General features: G+C 40.8%; 1 protein-coding gene across 3 annotated transcripts in view; it reads left to right on the top strand.

Annotated features, from left to right (window-relative positions):
- Window positions 1-3,609: 3,609 nt before the first annotated feature.
- Window positions 3,610-19,431, top strand: part of STK38L (serine/threonine kinase 38 like) — a 52,766-nt gene continuing 36,944 nt past the window's right edge. For 2 of the 3 annotated variants that reach the window (XM_080352024.1, XM_080352020.1), the window contains exon 1: window positions 3,610-3,697. The gene's annotated coding sequence lies outside the window, so the exon portion shown is untranslated. Of the gene's footprint in view, window positions 3,698-18,631; window positions 18,641-19,431 lie in introns of those variants that run through there. The other variant, XM_080352023.1, reaches the window with a different exon arrangement.

Raw genomic sequence — 19,431 nt, 5'->3', positions numbered from 1 at the left:
TTGTTCTACTCTTCCTTTTTCCTAGGTGTCTGGGAAGACAGAAATGTGACCTAGACAGAGCCTGGGTCTGAATCACTGCAGACATTCCTATATTGTTATATCTTTTCAAATATTGATGAGAGTTTCCTAAATATGGAGCCTGACCTAGGAAACAACCAGGTGAGTAACGTTACTTCTGTAAATAATCTCACAGAACTAAATCAAATCAATTTCAGTGTTACCTACGTCTCCAAGAGTTTGCAGGCCCAAAGTCTTCTCAATTGTTTAATTTAACCATGAAACATTGCATATGAAGTACAACCATACATGCCTCCTTCTAAGTTTGCATTCTACTTAAGAAATTACATTTTCTTCTATGCCACAGCATTTTCAAAGCATTTGATTCACTAATGTGCCCCATAGGAAGCAAGTAACTAAAGATCTACAGTACATTCAGCAGGTGGAAAATTTCTTGTCAGAATTGTATAATAGCATGCTAAGTATGATAAAACAGATTAAAGGATTTGCTTTTTTTCCTGGCCTTCTATGTATTAAAAACCAAAAACATACACCTTTGTTATTTAGGCAGATCAGGGAGTTAGCAGTAAAATTTGGATTAAAAATAGCACCAACAGCAGCTAAAAAAGTCATAAGACGACACTGGAAAATCTGTGTGAATGTTTCTGTATGACTTGCACTATCCTTACTTAGCTCTGCATTATTCTTGACCAGTCTTAAAAGTTTCAGTGTTTTTTTGGCTTATTTTGAAGAAATACAACTGGTTTATAATGCATAGAAAATAGTAAGAAAGCATGAAAGGAAACTCAGAATTGATTCCTGAATATGACATTGACTAAGCAGTTAGTTGCAAACTACTTGGAATGCCTCCTGTAAACTAAATATTTATAGGTTATTTCTGATGCTGAGAAGGACCTTTCATGTTTAAAAAAGACAAGGATGTCTCCAGGAGACATCTCCAGCATGACTCTGATATAGCATTTTTAATTTGTTACACTAATTGACTGCAGAAGAAAGGAACGTATGTCAAAACCTCATATAACTGGCCTTTCACAGACAAGGTATCCCTCTTTCGAATTACAATAACGAGGTTTGCTACCGACCTTCCCCTAAGCTTTTTGAAGGCTTCAAAGATTCAGTGGAATTTGACAAGTAGTATTTAGGCTTTTGTGTTTGCTTTTCATTGCTGCACACCAGGGTGTCTCCTGATGCTGCAGCTGGAACCATCTGAACAGAGGGCGCAGAACCTTTTGCTGCCTGTTGCAACTTGCAGGACTGGAATACTATACAGTGTGCAGAAGTATGCATATTTAGAGCAAAGATTTTGTTTCAAAATGTTTTTCTAAGTCCTGTGCCTGGCAACTTAAAGAGATGTTGCCCTTCTGCACAGTGAATAGATTCTTATACCTCTAAATGAAGGGTTAACCCTGCAAATACATACAAACAGAAGTTAACGGGCAAACACTGCTGTTTATGACTCTTAAGTTGCAGCACAGTTTTGGTTAAAACCTTATGTATTTCTGTCATCTCTACACAATTCATTTGCCTGCACAGATATTATTTGCAGGCTTGGTTCTTCAATGGTTTATTTCAGGATGAGCATTTGTTTGTAGCTTTCTTTAAGCATGCAGACCTTCAAAGACTACGGACATGCTTAACTGTATTCACATCAGGTATCCCATTCATTCCAACTGCAACAGCAGTGATTCCATTGCAAGATCAAGTAAGATAACCTTCTATGTGTATAGCTATGTAAAATTAGAAAATTAAAATAAACTAAATCTGTTTTGCAATGGAAAGTACACTAACATAAATACTTCTACAGCCACATAAAAATAGAAACATGAAATATTTAGTTTTTCCACAGGTCTCTTAAGTAACAGCCAGTGCTATTATTACTATGTTATTTCTCTTTTTAATTGCACTTCTATTTAGGAAAACTCACAATTCTGACTTATGAGGAAAGTTATATGGAATTACAAGGAAAACTTATAATGTAAACAGACATGTATCATTTGTCTAAAATAAGACACCAGTTTTTTAGATGCCAGTAATTTTTGTACTCTTAGGAACCACTTGTTTTCCTTTTCACTCTTGAAAATAATGAAATAAATAGAAGTTTGCTCCACTTCCCCCCTCACATGGGCACATACACAGGGCCAAAAACACTCAGTAATTTTCCACTGGCACAACAGTCTTTCAGTGTCTGCCATCTGCTGTGCTGGCAGGACCCACAAGAGGAGTAGCAGCAGCAAGTCAGGAACTGTTACGTCATGTTGTGAATATTCATTCGATTTTCATTGTCACAGCTGGTCCTCATTGTGTCCAAGACTGACCTTGCCTCTGCCACCTTCCCTTTGACAGCTTTAGAGTAGGGGAGCAGACAGAAGCAAGATACCAAAATCAAAACTCTCAAGCACCAGAAAGCCCCAGTCAAAATCTGTACCCATTCCTGTTGAAGGGGGCATGTCGTCTCTCATTCCCTTTTACCATTGTTTTGATAAAGATTTTTAAAGACTTGTGCTCTGGGAAGAGCGCTTTATTGAAATACTGCTTTTCTAGGTCTGTGATTTATTTTCAATTTACTTACCATAGTTTAGAGTGTCTTTTCCCTTTTTCCCCTCTTGCTAATTCTTTGTCTGGGTTATGTGTCTGCACTTTCACCACTACAATATGGTAAACAGGAGTGCACAACTTCATTACTGCAGGCTCCAAATGTGGCAGACCCTTATCTCTATATAAAGACTAATGTGGTAAAACAAATTAAATGTGGCTGCCAAATAAGTCTTCATCAGCAACTATCCTCAAGTCAAGTGATGACACTAGGACAAACTTTAACTAGCTTCCACACATTGCATATTGTTACAGAAGCAGAAGACAGTTGTACCTTGTCATTCTTCAATCTGAGCTCAGAGATTTGCCTTCTGCATGGCTGGCTTTGTAAGAAATCAGTATCATTGCATCCTTACGCTTTTCTCCATTAAGTGCTGCTGCTTCGTTTTATAGTCAGGTAGTACTAAAATCACAGTAGGGTTTCACTATCTTCTGCCTGCGTTAACATCCTTACCCTTCTACTTCGGTGGTGGGACGGAAAGATATAAAAGCAAAAGACCTGCAAATGTGCTATTTCCAGTTAATCCTGCTGTCTTCTGCTTGCGCATCTGGGCGCTTCGGTATGCTGAAAGCAAGTTTAACAGTGCCCTCCACAACTACAAGCCCTTCGGTGAACCTCCGCCACCAGAGCCTCTTGAGAGCGAAGGTCTAAGCTGGCTGCTCAGGCTGAAGGGAAAGGCAGCCCGTTCGGCCCGCGGGGAGCCGGGGCAGCGGCTGCGCTCTGCGAAGAGCCGGCGGCGAGGCCGCTCCACCCCGGGGAACTTTCGGCTGTTGTGAAGGAGAAAGCAGGAAGCGCAGCCGAGATGCCCGACCCGAGGGACGCGGGGCTCGCAGACTCCCGTGGCACCTGCCGGCGGGCCGGGGCGGGGCGGGCCACGCCGCTGGCGGGCGGCGGGAGCGGCCAATCACGGTCCGGTTCGGCGGCGCCGGGCTCTCGCGAGAGCCGCCGGGTAAACATCCCTCCGCCGGGGCCCTCCCACCGCCCTCCTCCTCCTGCCATTAGCGCGGAGGAGGGGGCTGTGCTCGCAGAGGCGCCGACTGCGGGCAGCGAGCGAGGAGCCGGCGGGAGGGAGGGCGGCGCGGAGAGGTGAGTGCCGCGGGGAGCCGGCGCAGCCCTCCGCCCCGGGGGCAGCCCTCGGCCCAGCCCTCTCCCCGGCAGCGGGGGAGCAGCCTTCCGCTGGCGTGGTGCGGCGGGAGAAGGGACTCTGTCATCGGAGACTGGAAATCTCCCTCGCCTCCTTCCTTCCCCCCCACCGTGAGGCAGCAGGAGCAGCCATAGCTTAGAGTCTGAAGGAGGACAGCCTTAACCCCGGCGGCTGCTCAGCCCGGGGAGGAGGCAGGAGGACGTGGGGGCGGCTCCCAGCTCGGGAGCCGCCAGGGCAGTTTGCCCGCTTGCCTCCGGCGCGCTGCCCCTCAGGTGCCTTCTCCCCCTGACCCCAGCGGCCAAGCCGGCGAGCTGGCAGGGGCTGCCGCCTCCAACTAGACGGCCCAAGTTGCCCGAGTTCGCCCGTCTCCCCGGGGCGGACGCCTGCCCGCCAGCCGGCGAGGCTCTGTGGTGCCGCCGCCGCCCGCTCCATCTCCCCCGCGCGAGGGGTGGACGGTTGGGCTCGCGCCGCGCTCCCTGCCCCGCGCGCCCCCGGCGGTTGGCCATTGGGCGGCACGGGCTGAGGGGCCGGTGTGGCGAGCGGGATTGCGGGGGGCCGGGGGTGCCCCGCCGGCGGTGGCGACGGCCAAGGAAGAGAGGAGCTCGGCGGGCAGGTTTCGGCGTTTGGCGGGGCGGGAGGCGAAGCCGGGCGTGTGTGGGTACGGTGCTGTGCGCGGTGAGCGTCAGGCTCAGGTGCGGCGGGAGATCGTGAGGTGGTGCGGGGTGTACCCGCGGTAGATAACTTGCCTTGAGGATGTCCTTCCCCCTTTAAAAATAAGTAATTAAAGGGACAAAAATATATTTGTAATGCGCTTAAAAAAAAAAAGGCAAAACCTCATAAATTTCCACTCTCAGATGAGCAAATCCAAAACCTGCTTTTGTAACGTTTTGTTTCCCTGATTCAAAGGAGTTCTGGATTGGGCCCGTAATTGGACAGTCCTGCTCGTGGTCTGTGTCTTTAGGCGATTTACAGTGACTAAGGTAGAAGTGAAATGCTAAGAAACATGGGGTGTCTCCTGGTTTTATTTGGTTTTAGTTGGTTTGAAACGTCTTGGCTTAGAATAATAGAGTTCACATGCATGCTTAAAAGCTACCTCCACTGATGTTGCGTACCTGCTTTCCTGTTACAAAATCCAGAACAGGAATAAACGAGCCTTTCTGTAGCCTCTGAATAAAACTCAGCACTGAAGTTTGGCTTAGGAAAAGTTTTTCCTAGATATTTTGTGGGTTAGATTGATGTTGGTTTGCTTGCTCTTTGCGGAAGAGATATGAAATTTATTTTGAAGACCACAGATGTTGCGTTTTGTCACATATGCTGACTCAGTGTTTTGATTACAATTTTTTGAAGTCATTTGGAGTAGAGGGATCGTGTTTGTTGGAGTATATAATACTAAAAAATTTAACTGGATCATTATGTATGTTCCCTAAAAGATGCCTGAATACACACAGAAATCTTAAAAGATGTGGAATGAAAGCAGGTTTTAGGAACTCTAGGGATGAAACAGTATCAGTTTTAATTGTACTCTAAGCAGTTAACTGAAATACTAAGAAAATAGTCCGTAGGCTACTAACTGGGGAGATGATAAGCAGTGGCCACAATCGTTGCATGTGAAAAATCTGTTACTGTATCTAACTGATGCAGTTTTATCTTCTGTGCTATATGTAGACATGTGTTCTTGTTTTGTTAAAAGGTGTCTGGAATTAGGCAAAGTTCCATAGTTGTGTGAAAGTAACTTGGCTGTTTATTACCCTGTGCATGGCATAATATACATTCAATTGAAATATTAATGCTTAACAGGGCTTAAAAAATTTTCGAAATTTGAACATTTTCTATCTCAGACTTTTCAGGGGAAGAGAAACCCCCAAACCACTAGCTAAACAAAATTCAGAAGCAAGTATTTACAGTGGATAGGCATCATGTTTTACTAACTTTCTGCAAAAAACAGCAGAAATAAATATTTAAAAACACACCCATGCCCTACTATTAACTTGCAGCGCAGTTGCATGAGGCCCCTATGCTGTCAATGCACAATGTGAGAATTTTCCTGCAAGAACAGAATTTTTGCATTTCTGTCAAATGATGCATTGTGGAACCTGTTTGTTGAAGCCTTCTGGTGCTGACCTCTGAGGGTCCTCCTTAGTGGAGTCCCTGGTGAGCATCTCATGGGTTGGAATGATATGGGTTGGCACACTGGATCAAGTTCTCGCATGCATGGATTTGCCTAGCTGTTCACAGAGTCATAAAATACCAGGTTGGAAGGGGCTACAAGGATCATCTGGTCCAACCTTTCTTGGCAAAAGCACAGTCTAGACAAGCTGGCCCAGCACCCTATCCAGCTGAATCTTAAAAGTGTCCAATGCTGGGGAATCCACCGCTTCCCTGGGGAGATTATTCCAATGGCTGATTGTTCTATGAGTGAAAAATTTCCCTCTTGTGTCCAATTGGAATCTCACAAGAGTAACTTGTACTCATTGCCCCTTGTTTTTCCCATGTGACTCCTTGTAAAAAGGGAGTCTCCATCCTTTTAGCCACCCTTTAAATACTGGAACGTGGTGATGAGGTCTCCCCTAAACCTTCTTAAGGCTGAACAAGTTCAGTTCTCTCAGCCTTTCCTTGTATGGCAGCTTCCCAGTCCTTTGATCATCTTTGTGGCCCTTCTCTGGGCCCTCTCCAGCTTGTCCACATCTTTCTTGAATAGCAAGGACCAAAACTGAACAAAGTATTCCAGGTGTGGCCTGACAAATGCTGAGTAGAGTGGGATAACTACTTCTTTATCTCTGCTGGTGATGCCCTTGTTGATGTAGCCCAGCATCCTGTTGGCCTTTGCTGCAGCAGCACACTGGTTCACTCATATTGAGCTTGTAATGTTGTTGGTATTGTTTTTCAGGACTTCTGTGTAGACTCCTTTTGGCTCATGTATCTGTATGACCCTGAAGCTTGATTAGTGGGTAGAAATATTTAATAACTTATCTGCTGTAGTTTGGTATCTCTCTTGAGTCCTTTACTGACCACAAGGAGCTTAATCAGAGTTTGAGAAGCCCTGTTTTTGTCCACTGTATCTGCCTAGGCAACGGGTTTGCCTTAGTTTTAAAACTTTTCTTTTCCCCATAAATTCAGTTTTCACTTGGTTCACATTTATTCAAATAAAAATGTTCTTCCCACCAAATTTAAGCTGAGGATTGGTTAAAATGTAAAGCAAATTGATAAACTTCAATATTTGTATTCTAGGAGACGCAGGTTAGGCATGTAAATTACAATGGAAAGAGTTACTTCTCTGAACACAGTATTCATCAGCACAAAGACTACTCAGATGATATTATATGGTAAATGGTTTGCTTTTAGTCCTCCAGAAAGAGGCTTTTTATGTGTCTTAGGGTAATGACAGTTAACATAAATCAGACATACTATTGTCCACAAAATCATTTAATCTTCTCTTATTTGCAGCTTACTTCAACATATAGCTGCACTTAGAGCAGACCTGGCATCAGTAACAGTTGCATTACTGTAGCATGAAAATGGGGGTTTGATAAATAACTGGCTGAAGTCTAATTCTTTGGGATGGGTTGATGCAGGGTTTTCAAAGTCTGGTCACTAAATAACATCTCTTGTTGTGCAAAAAGATGTAACAGTGAGAGTAAACCAATCTAATGTTATGGGGTATGAACTTAGGGAAGAGTTATTTAGTGCATGATATGAATTTATATGCTGAACTGTGTGTAAGGTGGGGAATTCTTTTTTTTTTTTTTTTTTTTTTTTTTTTTTTTTTTTTTAAAGGATGACAGATTAGCTCCTGCCAAAACCAGAAGACTAGACTTGATAATTTGATAGGTTTTAAAAGTCCTGCAGCTTTGTAGTCTAAAACTCTACAATAACTTCTGGCAGTCCCACTGCTCCTCCATCTGCATGAGGAAACAATAGAACATTTTTCTTTGACAACAATAAAAACAAAACAGGGACTGGGGTGAGGGGGAAATTGATTTATTGAAAATAACTTATTTTCTTTGTCATAAATAACTTGATCAGCATGGAAAGCATTAAAATGAGCAGTTGTCAATACTGTCTTTCACTTGTGAAATCAGGTAATTTAGTGAAGCTTGAATTAATATACCAATACTTTGTAGTGATTAGAAAAACAGAGGAAAACAGCAGATCAGAAAATAATAGTATCTGTTTTTCTGGTTTCTCAGTAGTTTTGACTTTGGATTTTGCATTTAGGTTTGAACTGTAAATTTGGGACTTAGTTTGTGATGTATGTCTTTAATATTTATACCTACAAACTTGCAATTTGCTAGCTGACATATGGTTTTATGAATTGCAACTGAATAGAATATGAGGAAAGCAGATACCTAGAATTCTAATGTAATAAAATAAACTTGCATCAGAAGACTACTTACGAGATTTTGATTGTCAAAGGAACAGTTGAATTATATATTTTAAGTAGTAAAAGGGAAAAATGGCTGATTAAATGGTAGTCTGGGTTTATGTAACTTCACAAGAGCAAGAATCTCATGAAGCAGTGAAAAGAGAGACAACTTCATCTTTTAGTAACAAGGAACAGACAATATTAAGTGAACAGGCTGTGCAAACAGATTGAGTTTATCATGGGTGGCAGAATGAATGGGAGGGAGGAAGTAAGGGGATAACTTGGATCTATACAGGGAGGAGAGGAACTGCGTTTAGAATGTTCATTGTATTGTAACTTACCTTAGCTATGTCTCTTGTGTTCCAGAGTTTGACCCTGTGATCGTTGACATGCTGTAGAGGAGCTGCAAATGTAGCAAAGATCTCGGCATGTTGGAATTCGTTAAATTTCCTTCCTTGGAGACAAAAAAACTTTTTGTTGTCTCACAACCTTTCACCTGTTTGAAAGATCTTTTTCTACTCTATGTAATAAAGACAGCATTTGACAATTCTCTGAGAGTACTGTGTATAATGTCACATTAAGGCACTACTACTGCATTTATAAAATGTGCCAAGAAATTTTAGATATTATATCTCCTTACAGTAAAACAAAACCAAGCAAACCACCCCCCAGACAAACATTTAGAAAACTTTACTCAAGGAGGTATCTTACCAGAAAGAAGTACTTGATCTAGGGCCCTTTTTATGAGCCACTATATTAGAATAATGCTTATGAGAAATACGGTTGTACTTCAGTTGGATGCAATCAAAATGAAGATATTAGGTCATGAGCCGTAAGAGTTAAAATACAGTCAACTTACTTACACAAGAGTTTAAACTGGGGGATGTGGGATGTGGAATGAAGGTCATCATTTCAGTGAGACAGATGACTACCCTGAAGCTAGTTGTTTAAAAGGATGCAAACAACAAAGGAAAGTTGCTTGACAGAAGTAGCTTGCCCAAAGTGGGGAGCTGTGTGTGCTTAGGGGACTCTTCTGGTTGTACAAGGTTACACTCCATCTCCCTGATGCAACAGAGAGTGAGACAGCTTATCTAGCACACTTGTGCTCTACCACAACCTTCTGTCAGTGTTGCTGAGAATCCCCAGAGAGGACAGATAGGTCCTCATCCTGCCAGACCACTGCCAGTTTGGAGACTGAGTCTGCTCTGTGGGTTTTCCAGGGGCAGCATTTGTTTCTGTGGTAGATTTGCTTCTGTCATGTATGCAAACCTTGAATTTGCCAGCTCTACTGACAATCTGAGCCTAGTCACCTGTGGGAGATCACTTGATAAGGCAGACCTTTCCCACACATCACTGTCTTCTACTTTGTTTTTTTCCAGAATGAGTAGAGCTGGATTTAATATTGAGAGAGACCTGACTCGACTGCCCTGGAACACAAGAACAGCTGTAGCTTCTCTTGGTGGAAAGTCTCAGTGTCATTATGAGTACATGAGTGAAGGAGGGAAAAAAAAAAAAAAAAAGGCAACAAACCAAACAAAGCCCCTACAACACCACCTGCTTATAGCTGAATTGATAGTCAAATTCCTAAAGATTGCATGATCTGCAGGAGGGCTGTTTTGTGCAAGCTAGCCAACGTGCAGATTACCTGGCCGCAGCAGCCCTTTACTGTTGTTTGAAGCTGGACTTAGATTAATCACTTCATGTGTCAAAATGGAGCACAGAGGAGAGGGTGACAGGATGCAGATGTGGTCTGGTATGTCCCCTTTATTTCCCAGTGCAGAGCTACCTCTTTGACTGATTAGCTAAATCTGAACTAAAAAGTGGAGAAGGCAGGAGCAGCTCATAGGCTTAAGTGTTCCACTTCTTCCCATAATAACTGAGAAAGCCTTTCAGCAAAAATTCCCTTTTCCAAATTAACCAGGTAGAAATAGCAGACCTTAGTCCAATGGCATCAGGTTCCTTTTTTATTGCTTTGAATGTTGGAAAAAAAATGTTTTATCACAGACATTTCTTAAAATTTATTTTAATTTTTTTTTTTTTTACAGTGCATAATGTGTTTTACAGTTGCATAATGTGTTTCTAACCCTTCCCTCTCACTGGTGCCTTATAAGGGAGGTAACCAGAATGCCAGCCAAAAATCAGCCTGATGATGAAAGAATTGTTCCACTTAAAATGTCACTAATTTTTAGCATGCTGAGTCCTGTATGAAGAGGAAAGCTTATATTAGTAGCTCCCCAGACAAAAGCATTGTACTGCATTGTTTAAAGGCAGTTGTTGTTTCTTGAAGTTAAAGATAACTGGATTCTTCTATTTTGTGGTATTTAGTGATTGGCAGAGCAGGAAAGGAAACAAAATTCAATGACAAGGTAAGGATTTAATAGGAGTACCTGTGTTTTGCAAACTGTAGAAACTGAATATGAAGTCCATTTAACAACAAATAAAAGTATAATTTAACAAGCACTAACATCTGGAATTCTAAGAGACTTTTGTGTTCTGCATATGAGCTCTGTGCTCATACAGTAATGAAAGACATGGCTGTTACAAACATGTAACAGCCAACTGTTAAAGCACATTCCTAATTAGTGGAGCCTAATTAGCCTTTGGTTAACAGATATTTGTGTAGCAAATACACTTGGTGAGACTTACCAACTAAGGTTGTCTTTTGGTGCAGATCTTAACAGTGGCATGTCTTGGAAAGCAGTTAAGTGCATCATAATGAATTCTGACTGTTGAGGTGAAAGAAAGGAATTCTGTAACTTCTGATGTCATTAACATACATCTTTGGTGGGTTTTGTTGGTTTTGTTTGTGCTTGCTTAGTCCACTGAAGTGGTAAATAACTCTGGTTGAGCAGGCGAGTTGATATTCTTCATGACTGACTTACCATATTTCATTTCTGTAAATCAAAACTTTAATTGTGCCTGAAAAAATTTCTCTTACTAAATTAAACTACCTACTTACAGTTAAAAATAAATTATTTCCTTCACTTCATGAAATTAATTACAGCATGAATCTTGATTTCTGCAAATGCTGTAGAAAATAAAATGGTCACATTCAAGTTTATGGGGCTGGAAACAAAACAAAATGATGCTGGTTATATCCTAAATACAATTTCTAGTAAAGTCTTATTGTTTAGTCCTTCTACAATCTTAACAGGCATAGGTAGCGTCTAGGGAGGTAATGACTAAGAGCAGAGAAGCAAGGTATATTAAAACAGTTCTCTGTAAATTCACCTCTCAAATCTCTTGTGAGCAAAGTGTGTAGAATGACCAGGGAGGTAATGACTAAGAGCAGAGAAGCAAGGTATATTAAAACAGTTCTCTGTAAATTCACCTCTCAAATCTCTTGTGAGCAAAGTGTGTAGAATGACCATTTAATATAAAGTGTGTAGAATGACCATTTAATATTAAGTGTATTAGATGGGTTATTTTATATGATTAGTTTCTGTATGGAGACTCTTTCCCTACTCCATCCTGTTTATCTTCTCTGGGAGTTTCATTTAACAGAAAAGGAGAGTTCGTGTGATATATGTGTCATGTGAGCATCTTAGCCTGGCTAAGTTGCATAAGTATTACCTTAAGAGTGTTTTGGTTTGGTTTTTCTTTTTTTTTTTCTTTTTTTTTTTTTAAAGTGTTGAAAACCTGGAGCAATATCCTGTAAATTGTTTATGGTTTGAATCATTCTAACTAGAAACTGAGTGAACTTGAAGTCAGCCAAAATGACAGTAAGATGTATAAGAATCTATAGAGCAGAGACTCTTTTGAAGTATTTGAAAAGCACGAAGTGCAGAATACAGACATTACATTAAACATTTAATGATGGGAAGGTAGGAGAATCCTCATAGGAGAAAATAAAAACGTGTATGTGATACAAAAGATGAATATAATTCACCACTGGTATCTGCTTGGAAGAGAGAGTTGTGAAACTGAAGGTCTCCCGATATTCTTCAGTTGATTCTGAGTGTTACGGCTGTCTCTAAGGTTGAGTTATACAAGCCATGGAGTGGTTAGACAGCAACAGAAGTTGAGGCTGTGGTTCTCAAGTTCAGCAAACCACAGACTACTGTCAAGCCACAACATGCTCCCAGACCATCATGCACCTTTGGTTAAAAATCACTCCTGTCCCATTGACAAGCTGCACACTGCTGACAGAGTCTGTGGACCACAGGGTGGAAATCATTGAGCTGTGATGAGCTCTAGTATCAGGAACAATCATCTTCAAAACTAGTTTCAGGTAAGAAAATGAATTGTGGGTAATTTATTATAAGATTTTGAGAAGAACAGCTTTTAGATTGAAGTGAGATAAAGATCTGGAAAAAACAAAATCATTTATTTTGGTTTGGAAGGTGAAGGGAGTAGAGAAGGGAATTCCTTCCTGCTCCTGTTAAATCTTTTTCCACTTCTTTCTTTTCCCTCCCTGTCTCTTCCTCATGAGGCAGTGATAAAAGGAAAAGAATAAAGTGGAATACTTTAGATGTTCAAGCTTTGCTGGCAAACCTTTAAAGAATTTGGAAAATTTTTTACCTTTTTCCTTAGTATCAGAGCATGCACCACTTTTTGACCGGCTCTAGTTCTCAGTAGTTACCAGTGTTTACAGGCAACATTCATCCATTCCTGCAACAAGAAGGAACCCACTGAAGTCACTGTGAGCCCCAGGTGCACAAGGAAATGCAAAGTTGTCTTCAAAGATTTGAGGCCATGTAGCTAAGATAGTGTTACAGAAAAACAAGTGTGTGGGATGAAAACTTGGATTTCAGCTGTGCTGACGTGGTAGTAATATATGGAAGAATGGAGCTGCCCAGGTGAGAGTTATAATGTGTTTACCAGCTAATCAGTCTGAGCATGCAAATCTTGGCATTTCCGGAGGGTTGGTTACACCTAGGATGTAATTTGGATGCAAGTGAAATTGTATCAAAATTTCTTGTCACAGGAAAGGTGATGTGTCCTCTTATCATCCAAGATGTACTGCGCTGGGCTTTGTCACAGCGAGGAGTGTGAAATTAATGTTGTGCTGGTATGATCAATCCCCCTGACAGTGCTGTGAATCTCAGATCATGGATGTGTTAGTGGGCTAACCAATACGTGGATATTCAAGTTGACTGGTTGAATTGCAGATCTAATCCCAATTCCTTTGATCAACATCAGTGGGGCTGGTGTTAGCGTAGGGTGACTTGTTTTTTCAGGAGGTGTCAGAGCACAACCTGCATGTTCCTTGCTATCACAGTGCTGCTTGCTCTAAGCTGTCTCTGACAGCTCTGGTTCATTCATAACTCCAAAGTGTTAGGCTCACACTTGGATACCTTTAAGCCCCATTTAATCCCAGAGGGCACCTGATTCATGTTAACTCTTTGCTTCTGCTCACAGAGATGTAAGCCAATTGTGTAGTGCCAAATGATAAAAGAAGAACAAATCCTTTTCAGTGTCCAGGAAAAATAGATGAATGTAATATCACCCAAACAAGAGATAAGAGAATCTCACGTCTGAATATACCCTGACCTACAGCATTGATTTCAGCTGCTGCTCACAGCCTGTGCTCCAGCCTGGCTGCTGACAGAATGACTTTGCTGAACACTTTTGCTGGAAACTACCAAAGGGGTTCATTGGAGCCTGCCAAAAGTGCTGCTGCCTTCACCTTCTTGGCTCATCAGGAAGATGCAGAACTCTGGCTATGATGAGGGTACAATGAAGAAATATGCTTGGCTGTTATCTGTTTTACAAAGCAGAAAGTTATTTTGCTTATTTAAATAATCTTTTCAATCAAGAGTAACATTTAGGAAAAAATTAATAGGTACATATCCATTTTTTCATGTGTACTTTAGGTCACTGCATTTGAAAGGATTGAAATAATAGTGGAAATTCAAAAATGAAAAAGGAAGTAATTATGACATAATTGGGGGGAAATGGCCGTACTCTAATAAAGATAAGTGATTTTAGCTAATTTTCCTTCTGCCCTTTTTATTAAACAAGCAGTAATATTTATAAAGCCAATTTCAATTTTGTTTACAGTCCAATCTGAGAATCAGATTTTGACCCCTGGGCATGGCATGAGCCTATGTTGTTTAGGGAGTAAAGGTTGCAAGAGAAGAATTATGATGACAATTTTGGTTATACTATTTCTCTTTTAAAAACAAACAGGCAAACCTAACAAAAAAACTAAACCAAAACCAAACAAAAACACCACCAGAAAACTAACTGTTAGCGTTCTTTGTATTTTTCTCCTGTAGAAGCTCATTTTTGAGACTAGTCTTGACATTATATTTCTTACTTCTATTTGACTGTAATTTTCTCAGTCTGAGAAACAAAGCATGAATGTATTTACTTGGTTCTTTAGCCTAAGTGCTCTGAAGCAGTCATGTCATCTTTAAAGAGCACTGCCGTACAGACTAAGAGGATAAAAGCTTCTGTATTCTTACTTAGGACATTAGAGAGCGACAGTGAATCTGCTTCTGTCTGTGTGCAGTTGAAGAATGCAGCTGCATGGTGAGATTTGCTTCTGTCATTGTGGAATCTAAGTTCTTTCCTTCTCTCTCCTGACTGCCAAGGCAGGGCTGGATTTTTACCATAAAGGTGTTGGTTAAGTAAGGTCCACCTGCTGCCCCCCCTTCTCTTTGAACTATAAAGTAAATCCTCTCCAGATATTGCAAACTAATAAACCACTGTAAGAGCAGTGCAGATGAATCTCCATATTTGTCTTGGATGGAAGGGCCAGACTTCTGTCTGGAATGTCTGAATCTGTGCTTTGGGTGCAGCTTCCTTCTATTCAAGGGTGATGATCATCTTGTCAACAAAGCATCTGATTTACAAGATGAAGTCACTTACAGAAGTATGTTTCCATCATATATGTGTTAATACATCTAGAGAGGGAAATAGGGGCTTTTTTGCTTGTGATATAACCAAGCACTGCACCTGCTTATGGCTTTTCCCCTTTTCCTTGGGTGGATCAGGAATGTAGTTTGTATTTGACCAAAAGTGTAGGACTTAACAGAAATAAAACTTGGCTCACCCTACTTCTTATGGGAAAGCTGCACTGAATGCATTCTAATGGCTTTCCAGATTAATGGGATCTAAATTAGTATTTGTCAGTGACTAATGAATGGATAAAATAAACACTACTTTGTAATTCTTGGCTTTCTTTGGTATCTCAGTCGATGCTACTTCTAAGCAAGAAGCCTCTTTATCGATAGGATGCTAAATCTACTTTCCATACTGAATTTGGTGGTGTAATTCTCATCAACTTTGATGGAGAAGAGACTGACAAAGGGTAATCCAGCCTCTGTTATGGATACCTATGACTTTTTTTTTTTTTTAAGTGGCAGCCAGAGTGAGGATATATGAATGTATTAAGATCTTTTCGTAAGTGTTTTTTCAATATTGAAAGATCCGGTGCTCTTTGAGGTACTGACCTCATTTGACCCTGTGTGCTTCACAGGCATCATTCAATTGGTTTAGCAGCTGTTTATGAAAAACAAAAACTCAGAAGGACTTTATCCTCCTTGAACGAAATGCGTTCTTTTCTTTGAACTCGGTATCTCTAAATTCACTGAGCAGCACCAGTTCCCTAATATTAAATGTGTTTATCTTGAATTACTTTGTGTCATCCAAATGCAACAAAGTTCAAATTAATTAATACAATCAAATGATTTTTCGAAACTGTTGCTCTGAATTGTATTTGTGACACATACTGCTTTGTTTTCTAGCAAAGTTATTTCACTGGAATTTATACAGTGCTTTAGGGGGATGTGGCAATTTATTCTGAGAAATGAAGACTGATGTTTACGATCGAAGATTTTGATCCCATATTATCTGAATCCCTTAAAATGACTCTGTTTTCTCAAAGCAGAGTTTAAAATGTCATTACTTAGTTTTCTAAGTTTGTATTACTTGTTTTATGCCACTTCACTGGCAAAGACAAGGCAAACATTCCTAATGATGCGAGTCCTTGAAACTGAGTGGTTTATTCAAGGTGAGTCTATGTTTGTATGCTAAATTTTCTTAAAGAAAAATGCTTAAACTTTTATTGGCTCCAGAAAACAGAAATGCAGTTAGCGTGTTGGGTGGGAATGTTCCTGCCATCTTTTCTACTTTTGCATGGCTCTGGCATGTTGAAAGTTAGAATGTCTTTGGTTTCGCTACTGAGAAAGTATGGGATTACATAGACAACTTAAATAAATACTTAGATCAGACTGGGATACTTTCACCCAAGATGCTAGGTAAAAGCAATTAATGTTTTGGAGGAACATGCTATTTTGAGGGAGGATAATTCATTTTCCCCACCTTATTCAGTCCTTGGCCTTTAGAATGGTATCAACAAAGGAAGTGTCTCTTACAGATGCTTTTGTGATGTGGTGCCTAATTTATTGAGAGCTGGACTGAGATCTGTTGACTCATTTCACGTAAGCCACCAAAGAGCAATTTCCAGTTATTGCCTGGACCATGTCTGGGAGCTGAAAGGTGCCATTTCCAACTGCCAGCCGAGCTTTGCAAGAAATGTAACAAACTTGTGTTACAAATATTTCAGTGTTATAATTCAGCCTTTGAAGTTTTGGCACTCATTTGGCAAAAGATGTTTCCAAAGAGGTTATTTTTAGCAAACGCTATATAAAGAGCTCCAGATCTTTATGTGGAGAATATTTTTACTGTGTGTGAGGTGCGCAGAGTTAAGGGATGTGAAAATGACAAGATGCTCAAATCACAGTTGGATTCAAATTGTCAAGTTTGGTGGGGGCTGGGTCTCTCCACATTACAGACAGTTGCCTGTTCCTCCTCTGCTGAGAGTCCAGCGCTCTCTTCTGGAGATGGAGATGGGGGAGGGATGCCACCTATTTTGTTTGCTTCATTTGGCCCTTGGGACGTATTGTACCTGTAAGTCACATCCATTTGCTGTAGGGCTACTACTTGATGAGGCTGGGTTTCTAAAAGTTCTTGAGAAATGTGTTGTAGACATGGCCAACACTTACAGGCTTTTGAGCTGATAAGGAGAAGTAAACTGCTAAATCCAAAGCTTAATTCGGGGTAGCCACATCACAATGAGAGCTGGCATTGTATCAGCTGCCAGGCGAGATTCATCTACGTACCCTTGGGTGCTTGACAGTTGTGCATCTAAGCCAGTCAGTCATCTTTACCATCCTCTGTAGTCAGTGGCAATGAAAAAGCACTAGGAAGTGTTTGCTTCTGCCTTCTATGACAGTCACTATTTAGGACTCTGCCACTACAACATGTAGAACAGAGGTTAACATATTTTTTCAGCAGAAAAAGGTACAAGCAAGGCCCTGGTGGGCTTCTAGTTGTGCAACCTTGAATGCGTGTATATGCTCTCATACTACTGTGTGACTTCTGAGTAGTTTCCTATGGCAGCTGAAATTTCAGGAGTAATAAAATCTGCTGGCTTCACCTTAGTAAAATATCCCTGCAGGTGCATGCAAAAACTTGTGATTTCACAGACTCCTTTTGTTTTGCCAACAGCATAGTCAGAATCCGTTTGTTTTTCTCCAGAAGAGCGTGAAGAATGTGCTTCCTCAATAGCAGCTGCAGAAGCCCCGGGGCCCAGTGTAAACAGCAGTGTGAGTGGGCAGAGCTCCGCTGCAGTTACACCTCTGGAAAAGCCCCGGGCCCAGGTCAACTGAGCTTTTTTCTCTTTCCTGCTGTAATTCTAGTTTTTTCCCCATAGTTCATTATGCCATTTAATGTTAAAAATAGGAATCCATAAAGCATTTTTATGTTCCATAAGTGCACACATTTTATTTTTCGAATGCATATCTGTATGAAGGCTTGCCAGAGGAACAGCTTGCCTTTCCCCAGTGCTGAGCTGAACTGACTGTAATACTAAACTCAAGGTAAAAGTCAGGATTGATGCAGCAATTCCATATCTCAGCTCTTCCTTCAGGTTTCTGGCAGCTTCTACAAATTATGCTTTGTGCTTCAGATGCTGGTATGGTGCTGCACAGTTGACTTTTTTTTTTTTTAATTACTTTTTATTTTCGCAGCTATGATTAATTTTGTTGTGCCCCACTTTCCCGTTTCTAAAATCAGATTGAAATTGTCATCATATTTTGAGAACTGTATGTGGAGAGTGCTATGTAAGCCTCTATGTTATCTTGGATATGTTTCTACTAATAAATGGGTGGAGATGGAAGAAGTCTGTTCCCCAGGCTGCTGTAGACACTTGTTACAAGGCAGGGTTCTCTAGTCAAGTTCTTTCCTTGCTCATATACCCTCTAAGTCCTCCCAGGATTGGGCCTGGGTTTGTTTATTAATACTTTCCTTCATAGCCAGCTGTGATAGAATTGCTGACTTGCTTTGCTAAAATGATGTGCTTTATGTTTCAGTTTTGCAAAGTAACTTGAGGTCTGAATGGAAAATACTTCAGAAGGGCAAAACATAATTTGCTTGGAAGCTAGGAGGCAGGTACACTGCATAGAGAAGCAGAATAAAGCTTGGAGCTCTGGTTCATTGGAAGATGAAGATGCTTTCTGGCATTATTAACATGAGGAATAACCAAAAGGAGAGGAAAGCAGCTTGAGGCTTGGTAAGAACCCCAAGAGACCTTTAAATCTTTGGGCATATTGGGCAGGGGGAGGGTACACCTTCCCTTGTGGAGGCTGCCAGCACAGCAGCTTCCCTGTGCTTTCAGGATTTGCTGAAATTTCCATAATTTATTACTGATTTATTTTGCAAAATTTTACTCAAGGGGATGAAAAAAAATATAGACTAACCTCCAGATCTTTCTTCCATTCCTGTGTTATCATCTTAGACCCGAGGAGATGAATGAATTTTTTATTATGCAACTAGGCTAGGGAGGTAGGTAGGGCTTAATATCAATTGGGGCCTGATCTGTGGAGTAAAAGGTACTGTTTTTTGCACAGACCTCTTCAGACTGCCAGGGGTACTTCTAAAATAAGAGCTTTCACTTGGTTTTCTTTTTGTAAATGAGTACAAGTTGAAATGTGCTTTAAGGCTCAATTTAAGCAATAATTAATCATCTGAGGAATCACAAATGTAAATGGTTTTTATTCTGTACTATTACTACATTATTAGACTCCCTTATCTTTATTTTTAGTGCTCTTTATATTTTCAGAAGTGAAGAGAATATAGCAGAGCAGCTGCTTCCTAGTGATTTGTGAAATTGAGAAGTATTCTCTCTTACCCTGTGTTATATACCAATGTGACAAACTATACTTCTGATATCATGTAGGGCTTTACTGGGGAACTGGTAAAACTTTCCAAATGTTGTCCATTTATCAGTACTTTAAAAGACAGCTGATTAATGTTATTTGCATATGAGCAACAGACTGTGTAAACATTGACTGGGGAGTCATT

This window comes from Nesoenas mayeri, assembly GCF_963082525.1.
Source record: "Nesoenas mayeri genome assembly, chromosome: 1".
Classification (NCBI taxonomy): domain Eukaryota; kingdom Metazoa; phylum Chordata; class Aves; order Columbiformes; family Columbidae; genus Nesoenas; species Nesoenas mayeri.
The sequence above is the reverse complement of the archived record's forward strand: the minus strand, read 5'-3'. Positions and strand labels throughout refer to the sequence as shown.